The sequence below is a fragment of the Triturus cristatus genome, chromosome 6, assembly GCF_964204655.1.
Source record: "Triturus cristatus chromosome 6, aTriCri1.1, whole genome shotgun sequence".
NCBI lineage: Eukaryota > Metazoa > Chordata > Amphibia > Caudata > Salamandridae > Triturus > Triturus cristatus.
In genome coordinates this window covers 1,421,722,964-1,421,738,752 of record NC_140589.1, presented here as the reverse complement: position 1 = coordinate 1,421,738,752, position 15,789 = coordinate 1,421,722,964, and positions in this window count along the sequence as shown.

Genomic DNA, 15,789 nt, shown 5'->3' with positions numbered 1-15,789 from the left:
ACTAGGATGTCAGAAGGACAACTGCAACAGGCGCGTGTGTAAAGTAAGGAGTGTTCAGTGTCACATGGCACACCCAGAGACAATGCATGCACAATCACCAAAGAAGCATGACACCGGATCAGGAAACTGAAGGCCGACCTGCGCACAGGAGACACACCCTCAGCAGCTGTTGATGGCCCATTGTGTGGACCAACATGCCCAAATATATACACGACCATGTACTTCATGCCCAATAGGGAGCCTAATCCATGAGCAACTGCATGCATGTTGCTAAACGACACATGGACTCCTATGCATAATCTTCCACAACTATGCCAGATATGCCGCATGCAAAGTGGCAAGAGACCTGCATTGACAGAGATGAGGCACCTTGGAGTGTGACGAACACCTTTATTACTCAGCCTCACACTAAGGAAAATGCATCAATTGGAACAGACTCACAGGTCATTTGGCTGACCATGTGTGACCTACACTGGACACCCCCTTCAACACACAGATGTGGTAAATCCTACTGAGCTGGCACACAAGTGAAGGGGTTGAGCCTAACACCCCTTGCTGCACACAAAGAGTCTACAATTCCCCATTGAGCCTCATATGGGGATGTCCCACACTATGTCCACCATTAGCATCCCGTATGTTCCTGAGGGACGTTATACACACATTGATGCCATCATCAGAATCCACAAACCATTACAGATGACTGTCAGGAAGGGTGACTATCAATTCATGGGAGCCATGCAACACGTCACGTGCCCCATGGTGAGTCGACATGTATGCATGGTAACACAACATGCACAGGAGCAGTCCCCACATATCACAAAAACGTACCACCCACAAAATGCCTTGCTGCACTCCTTACCCCAATGACTTTTCACCATGTCTGTGCATGTAACTCTGATCCAGCACATGTTGCAATACTCATAAGGAGCGTGGGTACGGGCCGTACCACCATTGTGGCAGTGATGTAAGGGTACGCATGGTACGGCCCGTACCCACGCTCTGGGGAGCGTGGGTATGGGCCGTACCACCATTGTGGCGGTGACGTAGGGGTATGCGTGGTACGGCCCGTACCCACGCTCTGGGGGGCGTGGGTACGGTCTCTACCACCATTGTAGTGGTGATGTAGGGGTACGCGTGTACGGTCCGTACCACCATTGTAGTGGTGATGTAGGGGTACGCGTGTACGGACCGTACCCACGCTCTGGGGGCGTGGGTACAGTCCGTACACGCGTACCCCTACATCACCACTGCAATGGTGGTGCGGACCGTACCCACGCTCTGAGGGGCGTGGGTACGTCCCGTACCACCATAGTGGTGGTGACGGGTACGAGTCCACGTCCACTTCCGTTGTGGCGGGACGTGGGATTGGTGGACACGCCCCCCGAAATGACCAGACCATGGAGGTAATTAATGTGCAGGATATATTTGGTTTTTGTGGGGTGTGGGTTATGTTTCATGCCCATTGCCCCCCCCCCCCTTTGCCCCTGGGGGTTGTTCTGACCTTCTGCGGCGTCTGCGGCGGTTTCTGAACACGAGGTCGTAGGCTATGAGGGCCGGGATGATGCGTAGGTTGGGGTCCATCGCTGTCCGTCGCGTACCGGTGCTCCTTCTTCGCGTCGTCCTCAATTTCCCGGCAGTTTTTGGCTCCCGTAAAAAATGCTACGTGCGGAGTGACGTAGGCACGAATCGTACTTGCTGGTCCGTAAAACGCTGCCTGACTCAGTCCGGACGTCGCGTATGCGCCGTCCAGAATCAGATTTGTATATATTTTTTTGCCGGTTGGTCTTTTGTACGACCCGTACGGAAATGGTATTTCTGTGCGAATCGTACTTGCGAGTTTGTAAGGTGTTTTTCCCGGGTACGAGTCGGACGGAGAAAACGCTCCGTACGACCATTTGTACCCGGGTATTACAGGATCAGAATCGGCAGCTAAAGGGTTATCTGCCTTAAATATGGGTTATTAAGCCAATGGCACAAGGAATTGTTTTCATTTAGGTGTTGTAGTTAAACATTAATTAGAAAATAAAATCACATTTTATGCTGGCTATTATCTGTTTTATATGAAAAGCATAGAGCATGTGTATGTTGATCTAATAGCTATCACAGACATATTTTTTAATCATTCTGGTTTGAAGATCAATTAAGAACAACTTTTACCTCTTAGCCAAGCAGTTAATACACTTAGGAACAGATATTTGTATGCAGTTTTGGTGTTAATGAATAATAATCTTAGACGTGATAGATTCAATCACAATTGATGTTGGAGAATAGCCCTCTCTGAAGGGTCATTCAAACATTTTGACTTCCTCCTCCTCTTTTTCTTACCTTCTTTTTGTTGGCTCTGAGAAACCACAGAGGACAGATACCCCTGGTTGTCCTGGGGTCTGGTTTTGACACTGACTTTTTTGGCCTTGGTGTCACTGTCTGCCTACTGAGATGCATCAGTGAGGAAGTTAAGTTTAGGTGCTGCACAGATGGGAACCACAGGTTGGGAGACGGGTTTCCCATGCTCAATGGCCCATGAGAGCATAGACAGAGGGATCCAACTGGGTTCAGAAAGACATAGAACTGGCAAGTGACCCTGCAGTAGTGGGCCATTGACTATGTGCTATTTCCCTAAGCAGGGGAGTCTATCAAGATATTGATTAGGCTACCCTGGCTTTAGGCTGGGGGGAGTCATGTTGGAAAATGGCCCTCTCTGAAGTGTCACTCCAAACTTTTTGCCTTCATCCTCCTCCTCTTTTTTGACCTTTTTGTGGGCTTTAAGACTCTTAGCACTTTTCCACTGCTACCCAATGCTAAAGTGCATGTGCTTCTTCCCTAAACATGTTTGTGATTGGTGTATACCTGACTGACATATTTAATTTACGTGTAAGTCCAGTAGCGGCTCCTGGAGGGATGGCTGCAGGGCGACGGGGCAGGGTGGGAAGAAGCAGGGAGGGGATAGTAAACTCTGCATTATGGCCGAACGGAGTTCAGTGACTAAATAAATAAATAAAACAAATTACATTGTGTGCTGCATCGCCGGTTTGGCGTGGCAGCGTGCGCAATGTAATTCGTTTTATTTCGTTATTTAGTTACTGAACTCAATTCGGCCTTAATCCGGAATTTACTACCCCCCACCCTGCCCCACAACCCCACAGCACTCCCTCCAGGAGCCGCTACTGTATACGTCCCTTGTAAAGTGGTACACTATGCACGCATGGCCTGTAAGTTAAATCCATTAGTGGCCTTGCAACACTGATTGTTTCGACCACACAAGTAGCTTTTCAAATCTGTCTCAGGCCTGCCATTGCAGGACAGTTATGCCCAGTTTATTGCCATTTCAACTTGCCATTCAAAACCGACATGCCAAAACTTAAACTCCCCTTTTATTACATACGTCATCATAAGGTAGGCACCTGGTAGTCCTAAGGGCACGGTGCTATGTAAGTAAATGATAGGACATGTACCATTATGTTTTGCATGTCCTTCCAGTGACAAACAGCCTATTTCGTTTTCACTACTGTGAGGCTTACTCCTCTCATAGGGTAGCTTTGGGAATTCCTTAATAATCTTTTAAGCTATACTTCCTTACAAGATAGGAGTCATTTTTTGATGTTTCAAATGTTTGGAATGGTATTGATAAATCCTACTTACTGGTTAGGTTTGATTTAACTTTATTATTTTAGAAATGCCACTTTTAGAAATTCGACATTACTCCACACTGCTCTGTGCGCCTGACAGCTTGTTTTCAATGCACGCAGGGCCGAACTGGGAACGCAAACTAGCCCTGGCAACTGAGTCGGACTGGCAGCGCAGTGGGGGGGGGTGGCAGCGCATTTAAGACACTGCAGCAGCTTTTGGTACAGGGGGCTTATACTGCAACACTGCTGCAAAACCGGCCCTCTGAACCAAAAACAGCCCCACCGGTCCAAAACCAGCCCCCACCCTTCCGGGCCACCAAGAAAATGCCTGGTGCCCTCTACGGCCTGTCCAGCTCTGAATGCACATCCGGGCTGGGTGACAGCTACATTTGTGTATTCCCTTTTGGCAGCCACAACACTGCATATGCATTGATCTGCATACTGATGTGTCTTTCTAGGCAGAGGGAAGGGGAGGGACTGACAAATACAGTTCAATAGTGCCCTGCCCTCACACATAGCACTGATTAAACCCCCAGGGTTAGCCTAGCAGACAGGACTGGGTTGAAAGGGGACCTGTGCAAGTTGAAGACTTTCTTTTGCAGTCACCTGCACTTCAAAGGCACTTTTGAGTATAAGTACTGGGTCTTTGACTCCTTCTAATCAGACACTGCTGGCTCTACATCTGCACATAGACAGATGGAACTGCTCTGCTGCCAGGTGGGATGGCCACTTTTCTAACTGGTCTGGTATTTTGTCTGCTGCTTGTTGAGCTGCATGAGGGACTGACACTTTGCTACCTGCCTTGTGGTGCTGGACTGCTGAAGTGTTCTCCATGGGCGTGTTGGCTTGCCACATTTTAGTGTCTCAGGTCCATCAAAGACTCCGCCACACCATCTCTGTCATGGAACTTCGAGATCTGTGAGTCCAGCAGCCTAATTTCCACAAACAAGTGCTTCCCTTTCTCTTGAGGTAAGTGCTCCACCCTTGGAGGTCCAGTGCAGTGCTCCGCAAATTAGTAAAAGTGCTCCCACACATGAAGACCAGCGCTCCTTCCCCCTCCTTCTGGTCAACACTCTGCTGCGAAGACACCTACAGGAGCGGCTCCCCAGGCTGAGCATCGAGCAACAGCAGCATTCCTCTACGACGCATTGCCTGGGCAATGAGTAGTGAAGCAACATCAGCACACCCTCAACCACCTTTTGAGGAAGCCAGAAATCCACACTGACCCCCTAGCAACCCCGAGCTGTGTAGTTCAGCGGGGAAAAAGATCATTGTATGCAAGTATCCTCCCTGGCTGTAATACTGCCAAGACTGCCTCAACTGAGCAAGAACAGTCCTGCACGGCCCTCCTGAGGCATTGTTTTGTTAAGTGACAGAACCCCGAATTTACAGTCACCGACTCACATATTCGCAGGCAGTCTCACTTTTCTGAAATCCCCTGGTCCAGATGGACTTGTTCATAAACGGACACTGAGTGCCACTTGCACACTGTTTTGCATTGCAAGAAGTGAGGAAATAATCATTATCAGTAACCACTCGATCATAAGTGCTTCCAGACTGGTGGTTACCAGAATAAATGTGAAACTTGCCTAGAATGTGATTACTTGAATAACCATGAAACTTGTATTAATGTGACATCTTTAAACAGGCATATCTCAAAAAGCATACATGGTGTTTATATTGTTTTGTCTTGTTTCGCTGATAATACATTAGGCAATTTTCCTAAACCTGTGTATAGTCATTTTGTGGTGTATTCCTTGTGTTACTTTGTGTGTGATGCACAAACACTTTACACATTGCCCCTTTTGATAAGGCCTGCCTGCTCTGCGCCATGCTACTAGAGAGTGAGCACAGATTATCTTATTTGTGTGATCAAGCTTACCCTGGCTCGATAGTGGGTTCTACCTGTTCAGGCCTGTATACCTAAGCCAACCAGAAACCCCATTTCTAAACATTTATATCTTAACAATGTCAAATTAACAGTTCAATATGTAGCAAGAGCGATCCCTGTTTAGTTTTTTTTTAAAACAGAATTTTGTTGTCTCAAATGTTTTCTAAGTTGAAAAGCAATCTCGAATAGAGGTATCAGAATTGCCACTTCCCATATGCAAAGGAGAATTAGAAGTAGAAGATACATCTATATTCTCACCTTGTCTAAATAACTTACAATATAAATATTGAGAGAGATATCGAGGAATTGCTCAACTCAAAGGAAATACTAAACCTATTTTGTAACAAAATTGCTAATTTACTTTCCGGATTATCAGCAGTATAATTTGATGTGAATACGCGCATTTAATAAAAGGACGTCATCCAGATATACTCCTGTATTTACCATATTTACTAACCTCCTGAACTTTGTCAAGCAGTCAAACTTGTGTTGTATAAGTCATGAGATGTCCTTTGGTAAAGCTTCATGTCACAGCTGACAGAGATTACATGAACAGTCCTGTGTGTTTCCCAAGATTTCTTCATTTTCACAGCTATCAGAATAACATTAGAAATATTGATTCTCTATTAGTATTGAATGTTGTTTTATTTTAAAATGAAAAATTCCCACATAAAGAGAAACAAAACTAGACAAGCCCTTCCTGTGCCCTCCAGTATTTGCCATTTAAGGTGTCTTGCATCTTAGTGTATTGCTCTGTTAAATTAGGGAGGTACCACCTTTAAAAGTATTTCACTTGACTTTATGCCTCACTTTATACTCATTGCATTGTGTGAGTCTTGTCCATTTTTAAAATACTCTGTACTTCAGGAAGAGGGCAAAGTTCTATAAACTACATTGTATTATTTTTTATGGACATAATTACTTGTTACATTCAAGCAAGGATTCTCAGGTTCAGGACCAGGTCCTTGTAGGGGAGGATCTGATTTGTGGTTCTCCCAGTAGACTAATGAATTATTCTAATTTCCATTGTACAGAAGTGTATTGGATGAATTATTAAAATGGGGAAGGGGTGTTAGATTGGTGATGTGGTTAGATAGGCTGTCAGTTCCCCTTTTTGTAACTTTAGAGTTAGAACTTTTATTGATTAGGCTTTTAATAACATCACATCTTGAGGACTGTGGAGTATATATAGCCATCCTACAGAGGATAGGATAGCTATGACCTATTCTTTGTTGTGTTAAGTTTTGGTGTAAATTGACCATTGGTTGGCCTGCCCGCTAAAGATCACAGAGCACACATTTCTGTCAATTAAATACCTGTAAAATGGGCAAGGGTAGATCAAAGCACAGTTTTCCCATTATTATTTAAGGATATGTTTTCACTAGTTCAGCAAATTCTAGATCAGACTCAAATGCAAAAACTATAACATTGAGTTTCTATTAGATAAAAGTAGTTACTAAATACATGTTTCTATTTCAAATGGGTCATGAGCGAGCAATGGCTATTGCTGGTATGCTAATGAGAGTTGTGAAATTAAGCCAATCAGTATCTCATTCTTCTGATCCTTAACTGCTTGGGGTGAGCCACATGAAGATGATAACATTGACAATAGAAAGCTGCATATGTGGCATGGGATGTTTGGGCTGCATTATTGAACATGACTCAAAAATATTTGAATGTCAATTGCATCAGGCATCAAGTGGGTAATCCTAAACCTGAGAGCTAAAATTACTGGGATGGATATTATTCTTGCCTGTATTTATATTTTTCACCCATACTTTCTAGCAAAGTAGATTTCATCTCTGTGACTGAAGATACTTCTTAATGTAGGCAGTGCCCTGAATGATCAAAAGGTGGCCAAAGCTCTGGATCCACATTACAGTGACTTTTATGAGGCAAACATTGAAATTTGCATCCTGGTACATTCAGTTATTTTTAATACGGTCTTAACCTGTGTAAAAATTCTTGACTCATGGAAGGTCGCTGAAAATGTAGGCATTTTCAGGAAGGGAGATCAGATTTCCTGAGCTAACTGTACACTGTTCCTATTGATTGATGTGGCCAAGATATGTGAGAGAGCTCTGCTACTTCAGATTTGAAGTATTCCTAAAGTGACATTGATTAATCATATTGACCAGGTGGTCCTGCAGCAAGGAGTAGAGATTCTTTAGCAAGGTGTGCCCCCTGAAGATCGAACCACAATATCAATAGGACACAATATCGAGGAAAGGATTTCAAAAATGAATTGTGAACCGGTGAAAACTATACTTTACATCACATATATGTTCCTACGTGGTACACATATCTCTAAGGTATGTAGATGTGGAGTTAAAAATAGGAAGGAAATCTATACTTCCCTTTGTGCACTCAACTTTAGATATTTTGTCCTTTGATATTCTGTCCTGGATATTCTTGTGCCTTGATATTGTTGGTGTCAATATTTAGTAGTAAAATCTTCAGCAATGGTTTAGATTATCTTCATTTTCGTTCAAATATGTTAACTTAAAGAAGGGTCATTTTTCCTTATAATTGGGTAAGAGAATGTATTACAAAATAGACAGTGTACTTCTTAGTTTGAAGTTTATGAAATATAATATGTTTGGATGTACTTTTGGAATTACCTACCGCTGTGTCAGCAGACAACCCTGTTTGTGCAGTCCCTATCTTTATTCCATATTACATGTGTTTCTATGTCACACAGTCCTATTCAATTACTCCAGCTGCTATTCTTGGGCTTGCATGTATACTATCTTTCATTGCTCAGTGGGTGATGTGGTCTTCAACATGCATCTAATTTGACAATTGAAGGGGGAATACCTGCAGTGATTTATCAACAGTTTAACCAGTGGAGTATAAACCCTCTATCCTAGGAGAAGCAGGTAGCATACATTTTGCTTGGTTATTTTCTTTTATTAAAACAGATACCAATAACCTTTAGAGAATTCAGTTCAGAGTCTGCTAGATTTTATGACACCTCTTCAACCATCATCTGCCTTCAGTCTGCCACATTACAAATCAATCCTCTTTCCGCTTGATGTAAACACCCCAAAGCAACTACTGAATCTACCCGGTTCATGTGCAAATGAGCATTTGATCTATTGTTCATAGTGAGCGGTGGCAGAGTTAAGCATAACTTACCCTTCATAAGATGCAGAACTTGAACTATCACAAATAGACATTTTGGTGAAAAACACTGAGCCATATTCTGCAAATCTTAAGAGGTTTAAAAGTGTTAGTCGGTTATTTTAAGGGTAAAACGTCATTGACTACATATCATTCTTCCATTTACAGAGGATGACCCAAAGCACATGCAACTAGCATCTCACAGTTTTGAGTCAAACCACAAATTGACAACCATATTTCAGAAACAGATCAGGAATCAGTTTTAGTGACAGTCTTTAGTACGTGAACTACCATCCACAAACTGTACTTTGCTTTCCATTGTTTGTTCAAACCGTTATGGTAGCTTCTACTTGTTTTTTGTCAGGACATTTACAGTTAAATAACATCTCCACAATAAACTGGGTATAGATAACATCTCCTCCTGTGCTATGGCAAGGTGACAAAAGTGTCATGTGCATGGTATGTTATCTACATGATCTGTGCATCATCATAGTCCTTCAGCTCGTCGAATAACTGTGATGCTAATGTGAAGCAATATCACACAGAATCTTGCAACATAAATGTCCTTTCGCCTACTAGTGTGAGGTATCAATATACGAAAAGGCAAATATCACGGCCCCGATTTATTAACACCTTGAGCTAGGTTTGCCTCACAAACCTGATGTAAAGCCAGTGTGAAGTGCTGTGGTGCGGTTTTTTTGTCACTGCAAAAAATGATTTGTGTTAGAAAGTGCAACATCATTCTACTTTGCATTAAGAGTGCATAGCTTAGGTGGTACACAGGCGTTCCCATGCAACTATTGGAGAGTTTGACACAAATCTGTGTAGACAGGGATTGGAAATAAAAAAGTATGCCTTCTCCAGGCAGGCGTTAAGGTGGAGCAAGTTTTAAAATTCTCCAAAAGTTTTCAACTTTGCATGCTTGCTGCCTTTTACAGCAGACGCAAGGCATGAGTAAAGTCATAAAGCTTAGATTTTGTCCCAGAGCAAGGCCTATGGTTGAAGAGCCTACCCCCCCTTTCTGTTGGAAGGTGGATTATTAGTAGGTGCAGGTAGGTACCTACAGCTAATAATAACACTACAGTCACAATTACGCTCCAGTCAAGAATCAATAAATTAGCCCTTGCACAGCCCTTGGTAGCTTGGATGATGAGCAGTTAGGCTTATCTTCAGCAGACAGGTGTTTAAAGCATTTAAAAATACAAATAACAACAAATCACTAAGTCACAATTAACAATAAAAATCCAACACCAATTTATAGGAATGTCTTCTTCTTTCTCAAAACCGACATAAGATGAGGTTTGTACTGGTATTTAGAAGAAATATTGAGTTTTTAATATTGGCAGTCAGAAATATTGGAAAAAATTATTTAGATACAACAATATTGTGATGCAGAAATATTGTTATCGAGATTTTTTTTTAGCTAAATAATATCGTTGTTAAGACTATAGTTGTTTTTAATGACATTTTTAATTATATATTTCTTAAAAATATTGTTTTTGGGTTAGTTAATTTGTTTTAGTGCATATATTAATTTCATGTGCTGGTATTGTTTTAATAATTGTTATGATTTTTTTTAAATATAGCGTTAATTTTAAGTGATTTTGAACTTTTAATTTAGCTGATAATAGTAATTTATAGTGTTGCAGCATGTTGGGTTTGTAGGGGGATAGGGTGGGAAGTTAATTAAATAATAATTTATTAACTAGTTATTTCTAATAAGTATATGATTGATAATATTTTTTGTATTCCACCTTAGGTGAGGGTTGCTGGGTTTGTGTGAGTTTAGGGGGAAGTTAATTAAGTAATCATTAAATATAATTAGTTACAACTTTTTATTAATGTTTTTATTGAATAAGAATTATGTATATTGTGTAATAATTATATATTTTATCTATATTTTGGGTGTGGGCTATTGGGTTTGTAGGGTTTTATACAGTGGACAGTTTATTACGTAATAATAAATTAACAATTAACTATTAGTAGTTCATTAATTAATTAATTGATTTGTAATTATGTAAAAGGTGTTGTACTTACTTGTTTTTAGTTATATTTTAGGTGTGGGCTGCTAGGTTTGTAGGGGTATAGATGGGGAAGGTCATTAAATAAGAATTACATTTTTGAGTGATCATTAATTATTAAATTTCTTATTAAGTATGTAAATTGTTGAATTGTTTTTAATTTTTCAAAATATACATAATATGTAAATTCATATTGTTTATATTAAAAGTTTTATATATTTTTATAAATGTTTATAGTTATTCAAATATGTAATGTGTTTGAAGTAAAGTACTTTCCCTTCTTTTGCACACACTGGAATGGGGATTGTAAATGTATACCTTTCAAAAACCAACACTTTCCCCACAGTAACATAGGCTAGAGTCGGAATAGTAAATCTTAACTCTCCGAAGTCCAACACTTTTATCTACTGTTCTACCGGCTGGAGTGGTAATAGTAAATGTAACCCCTCAGAAGTCAACGTTCCCCCTACTGTTGCATAGACAGGAGATGGAATACGAAATCGGCCCCCTCCAAAGTCAAATTCTTTCTCTACTGTTGCACAGACTGGAGTGGGAATAGTAAATCTTACCTTTCCGATGTCCAGCACTTTTCCTACTATTGCAGAGGCTGCAGTGCGAATAGTAAATGTATCCTCTCCAAAGTCTAACACTTCCAACTGTTGAATAAACGGGAGTGGGAATAATAAATGAAACCCCTCCAAAGTCCAACACTTTTCCTACTGTTACACACACTGGAGTGGGAATAGTGAATTTAATTTGTCCAAAGCCCAAGACTTTCCCTACTGTAGCACCGATGTGAGTGGGAATAGTAAATCTTACCCTTTGAAGTGCAACACCTTCCCTACTGTTGTTCAGCCTGGAGTGGGACCAGTGAATCTTTCCACCTCCGAAGTCCAACACATTCCCTGCTGTTACGTAGACTGGTGGATTAGTACATTTTATCCCTCTGAAATCTAACATTTTCCTACTGTTGTATAGAGAAGAGTGGGAATAGTAAATCCTACCATTCCAAATTCTAGCACTTTTCCTACTTTTGTACAGATTGTGGTGGGAAAAGTACATTTCACCCCTCTGAAGTCCTTGCTTTCCCTATTGTTGCACAGACTGGCGTGGGAATAGTAAATCTTCCTTGCACAGACTGGAGTAGGAATAGTAAATTTTATCCCTCTGAAGTCCAAAGCTTTTTCTACAGTTGCACAGACTAGAGTGGGATTAGTAATTTTAACGTCTCCAAAGTCCAATGCTTTCCCTACTGTTGTACAGTCTGGAGTGGGGATAGTGAATGTAATCTCCCTGAAGTTCAATGCTTTCCCTACTCTTTACAATATTTAATTTATTATCTAAAATATTATTTCATATATTTTTGATTTAGAATTGTTTATATTTGTAACGGTTCCAATGTATATATATTTACACCTATGAAAGATTGAGACATTTTGATTGTGCAAAAGAGACCAAATGTCAAGACAATATTGTCACTGGGGAATTGATTAACCATGATACTACACCTGCATGGCAGCATCATCAATACTACATCATTTATGTTCTATTGACAATTTGATCACCGGAGTATGGTTAACTATAGGGACATGACCCTTTTACAGTGCATACAATTTGAACACCTGCTGTATTCCATTTGTTTGCTTTAAATATGTTTACATTCCAGTAGACTAATGATAAGCAATGATGTATGTGAATTGGTTCTATACCAGGAAGCTGTGAGATGTTTAATAACTTCATTTCACAAGTATGAAGTGATGTCATGTTGATGAGTCGGCATGAAGAATTATATCACAGTACTGAACATTATATACAATATTGTAAAAAACAATGATACCCATATATACACACAAAAATGGTTTAAAAACCTGATGTGAATTTGGAACGTGATATAGTTCAACTACAACTCCCACAATGCTTCATTATGGACTAATGATGGGCATAAGTATATATTTGCGAAGTGAAGAAAGACTCACTTACAGTGAAAAAAAACCTGTGAGGTCGAAACACATTGTTGTAGCATTGTTGTTCTCTGAATAAAGAAGAACTTTACAGGATTCCTTTGAGTGTGGCGTCATTGTGGATACAAAATGAATTATGGGCTCAGAGGTTCAACCAATCGCCAGCACCCGCAGTAGAGCGTGCCGGGACTGAACCTGTTTGTGGAAAAATAGGAAAGATTCCTGGCAGCGCCTGATTTAACACGAAGCAGAAAGGAATCTTACCAGGGGTCGAGCGCCGGGGGACAGGGCCGGAGGGCGCCGTCTAAACGGGAGTCTCCCGAGGTGAGTCCAACTGTGGCGGTGAATGAGTGTTGTGATTGAAGTGCCTTGTACGTGTATGCTTCACTAGCAAAGCAGAGTCAGCTTGCAGATTAGTGGCTCTACAAACACGCAGAGCAGGGAATCCTCAAAGACAAGATCAGAGAGTGAACGCGCTGTTACAAATGTTTGCTTTCTTCTGTTTGGAAAATAAAAGTTGGAACATTGGGAATGTGCCGTAAACATTAACACAGGAACAAGTGTTATTTACATATCAAGGAAAGCCAGCAATTGCAACACAGTTATAATCTTTAATTTAAATACAATGGCCTGAAAATGAAAGCATGTAAAGTAAAACAAGCAGCCAAAGCTGCAACAATGTTACTACCAACAAGCAGGGAATCCAATGAATCAGGGCAGGATCAGACATTACAAACTGGCAATGAATCATTGATAAAACAAGTATTTTTTCAACTGGAACTGCTTTATACAAAATATCTAGAGGTGAACCATGTCCCCAGAACACTAAGAATCTTTAGAATGCCAACGCACCCAGGCACTAAGAATAAATTGTTAGAAGAATGGAGACAGAATTATATACAACGCTCGACAAATATGATGAAAATCTTAATCAAACATGCTAGGATTGATCTTGGCGAGGTCCATGGTTTAGTCAAAGAGATGGAAAGCAAGGCAACCCCCTACACTAATAAAGAGGAGATAATGAAACCGCAAAAAAAGACATGTATACCTGCCTAGAGGAATATGAGGAGGAGATCAAGAGAGGAAGACAAGGAAATTCTCCCAAGACGAAATGGATTACCAACAAGGCAGAATCCTCACATTTGCCAAAAGATTTGATGTGCTAAAACAGACTTATGCTACAAGAGCAACACCTACTGTGGCAGGGGATATAACCAGTGAGTCAGACATAAGCGAAGGAGAAGGGTCAAGCAATCCAGGCTTCTCAGCGAAAACCAGGTTTTTTTTTTAAAAGAAATGAGGCTCATGCACTTAGACCAAACCTTGACATGAGATATGGGGAAAGGAAGAGAGGGAGGCAGCGGGTGTGGCAAAGGAGATACAAGGTCTTTAAAAGTACAAGAAAGATCAGAAGATCCAAACAAAAAAAGACACTATCCCCTGTGCAACCTGAACAAGAAGAAATAATGAAGGAAGAAGAAAACTTAAAAATAAACCTCTCTAATCATATACCTATAGAAGATGTTAGATCACTACTTAACAAAGACCCTTTTCTTATGTCCTTAGAGTCACTTCAATTATGTTGACACTAGGATTGATATATACAGATATATCAGAAAATTGAAATTGGCAACTAATTCTATTGGACGCAAAGAGCATACACAATTTGAACCCATTAAATACAAAGAAAACACACTAACGATAGAACTAATTCCAGATCTTGAAAACATGTTTGACCTTATGTTTGATCTGAATGAGGGAGATATGATGGAGAATGAGGTCTTGCAGGAATTAGCAATAGAGATGGACCAACATTCATTCAGAAAACTCAAAAGTAAATAAAAATATTGTCCATTGTTGTTTTGGAGCTAGAAAAAATTACCAATTCTAAACATTCTAAATATGAAAATTTATCTACGAATGAACGGAATGCTTTGAAAAACTTGATGAATAATGAAGAATTATAATAAAGCCCGCGGATAAAGGGAGAAATATAGTCCTGTTAAGCAGAAGCAATTATATGCGGGAGGCATACAGGCAACTGAAGGATGTGACTATGTATGTGCAACTAACCGCTAATCCAATCAAAAAAATTACAGTCAAGTTGATAAAAAGGTTGAGTCAATGGTATAAAGCAAATCTCATCAATAAAGATGAACATCAATTCTTATTGAAAGAGCAACCAACGAAGCCAACAATATACTTTCTGCAAAAAATCTACAAGACCCTCACAAATCCACCAGGCATACCCATTGTCTCATCCTGTGACTCACTATATGAAAATCTATCAACGTATGTGGACACCTACCTTGCTCCTATAGTCCAATGTCTGAGTTCCTACATCAGAGACACTAGAGAATTTTTATGCATATTGGCAGAAACAAATTGGTCCAACACGTACCTAATGGCAACCATAGATGTGGTGTCACTTTATACGTCCATTGCACATGAAATGAAACTACAAGCTCGTGCCAATCTTTTAAGACAAAGAAACATCAAGGAATTACAACACTCGAAAATGCTACTGCAGGTTATTGAAATTTGTCTGACAAACAATGTGTTCCTGTTCAACCACAAAGTCTATCACCAACGTTGTGGTACCGCAATTGGAATATCCTTTTCACCTAACTATGCCAATGTTGTGATGGACTGGTGAGAGAAAGAAATAGCTTGGGGAATGACCAACCAAGAGGAACTGGAGAATATTGCACTCTGGGTCAGATACATAGACAACCTATTTTTAATGCGGAATGGCACAGAAGACAGTTTCATGAGATATTTCAATACACTGAACCAGAACCACTTAGGACTTTCTTTTACATGTACAGTCAGTAAGACAGACATTGTCTTTTTGGACACACACATCTATATAGATCAAGCGACAATTCATTTGACCTTGTTTAGGAAACAGACAGCTTCAAACAGCATACTGCATGGAGAAAACTTTCACCTCCCCTTTATTAATAAAAAGTATCTCATATGGTGAGCTCATAAGAATGCGAAGAAATTGCTCTAAAGATGATGAAGGAAGTGACCCGATTAGAGTCACCCGGGCAACTCGCGACCACCTCTCAGCCTTCCATACAAATGAAGAGTCGGTCAGACAGTAGAGAATACAAACCAAGTATATTTATTCAGATACACTCGAGCAGAGCCTAGTCTGC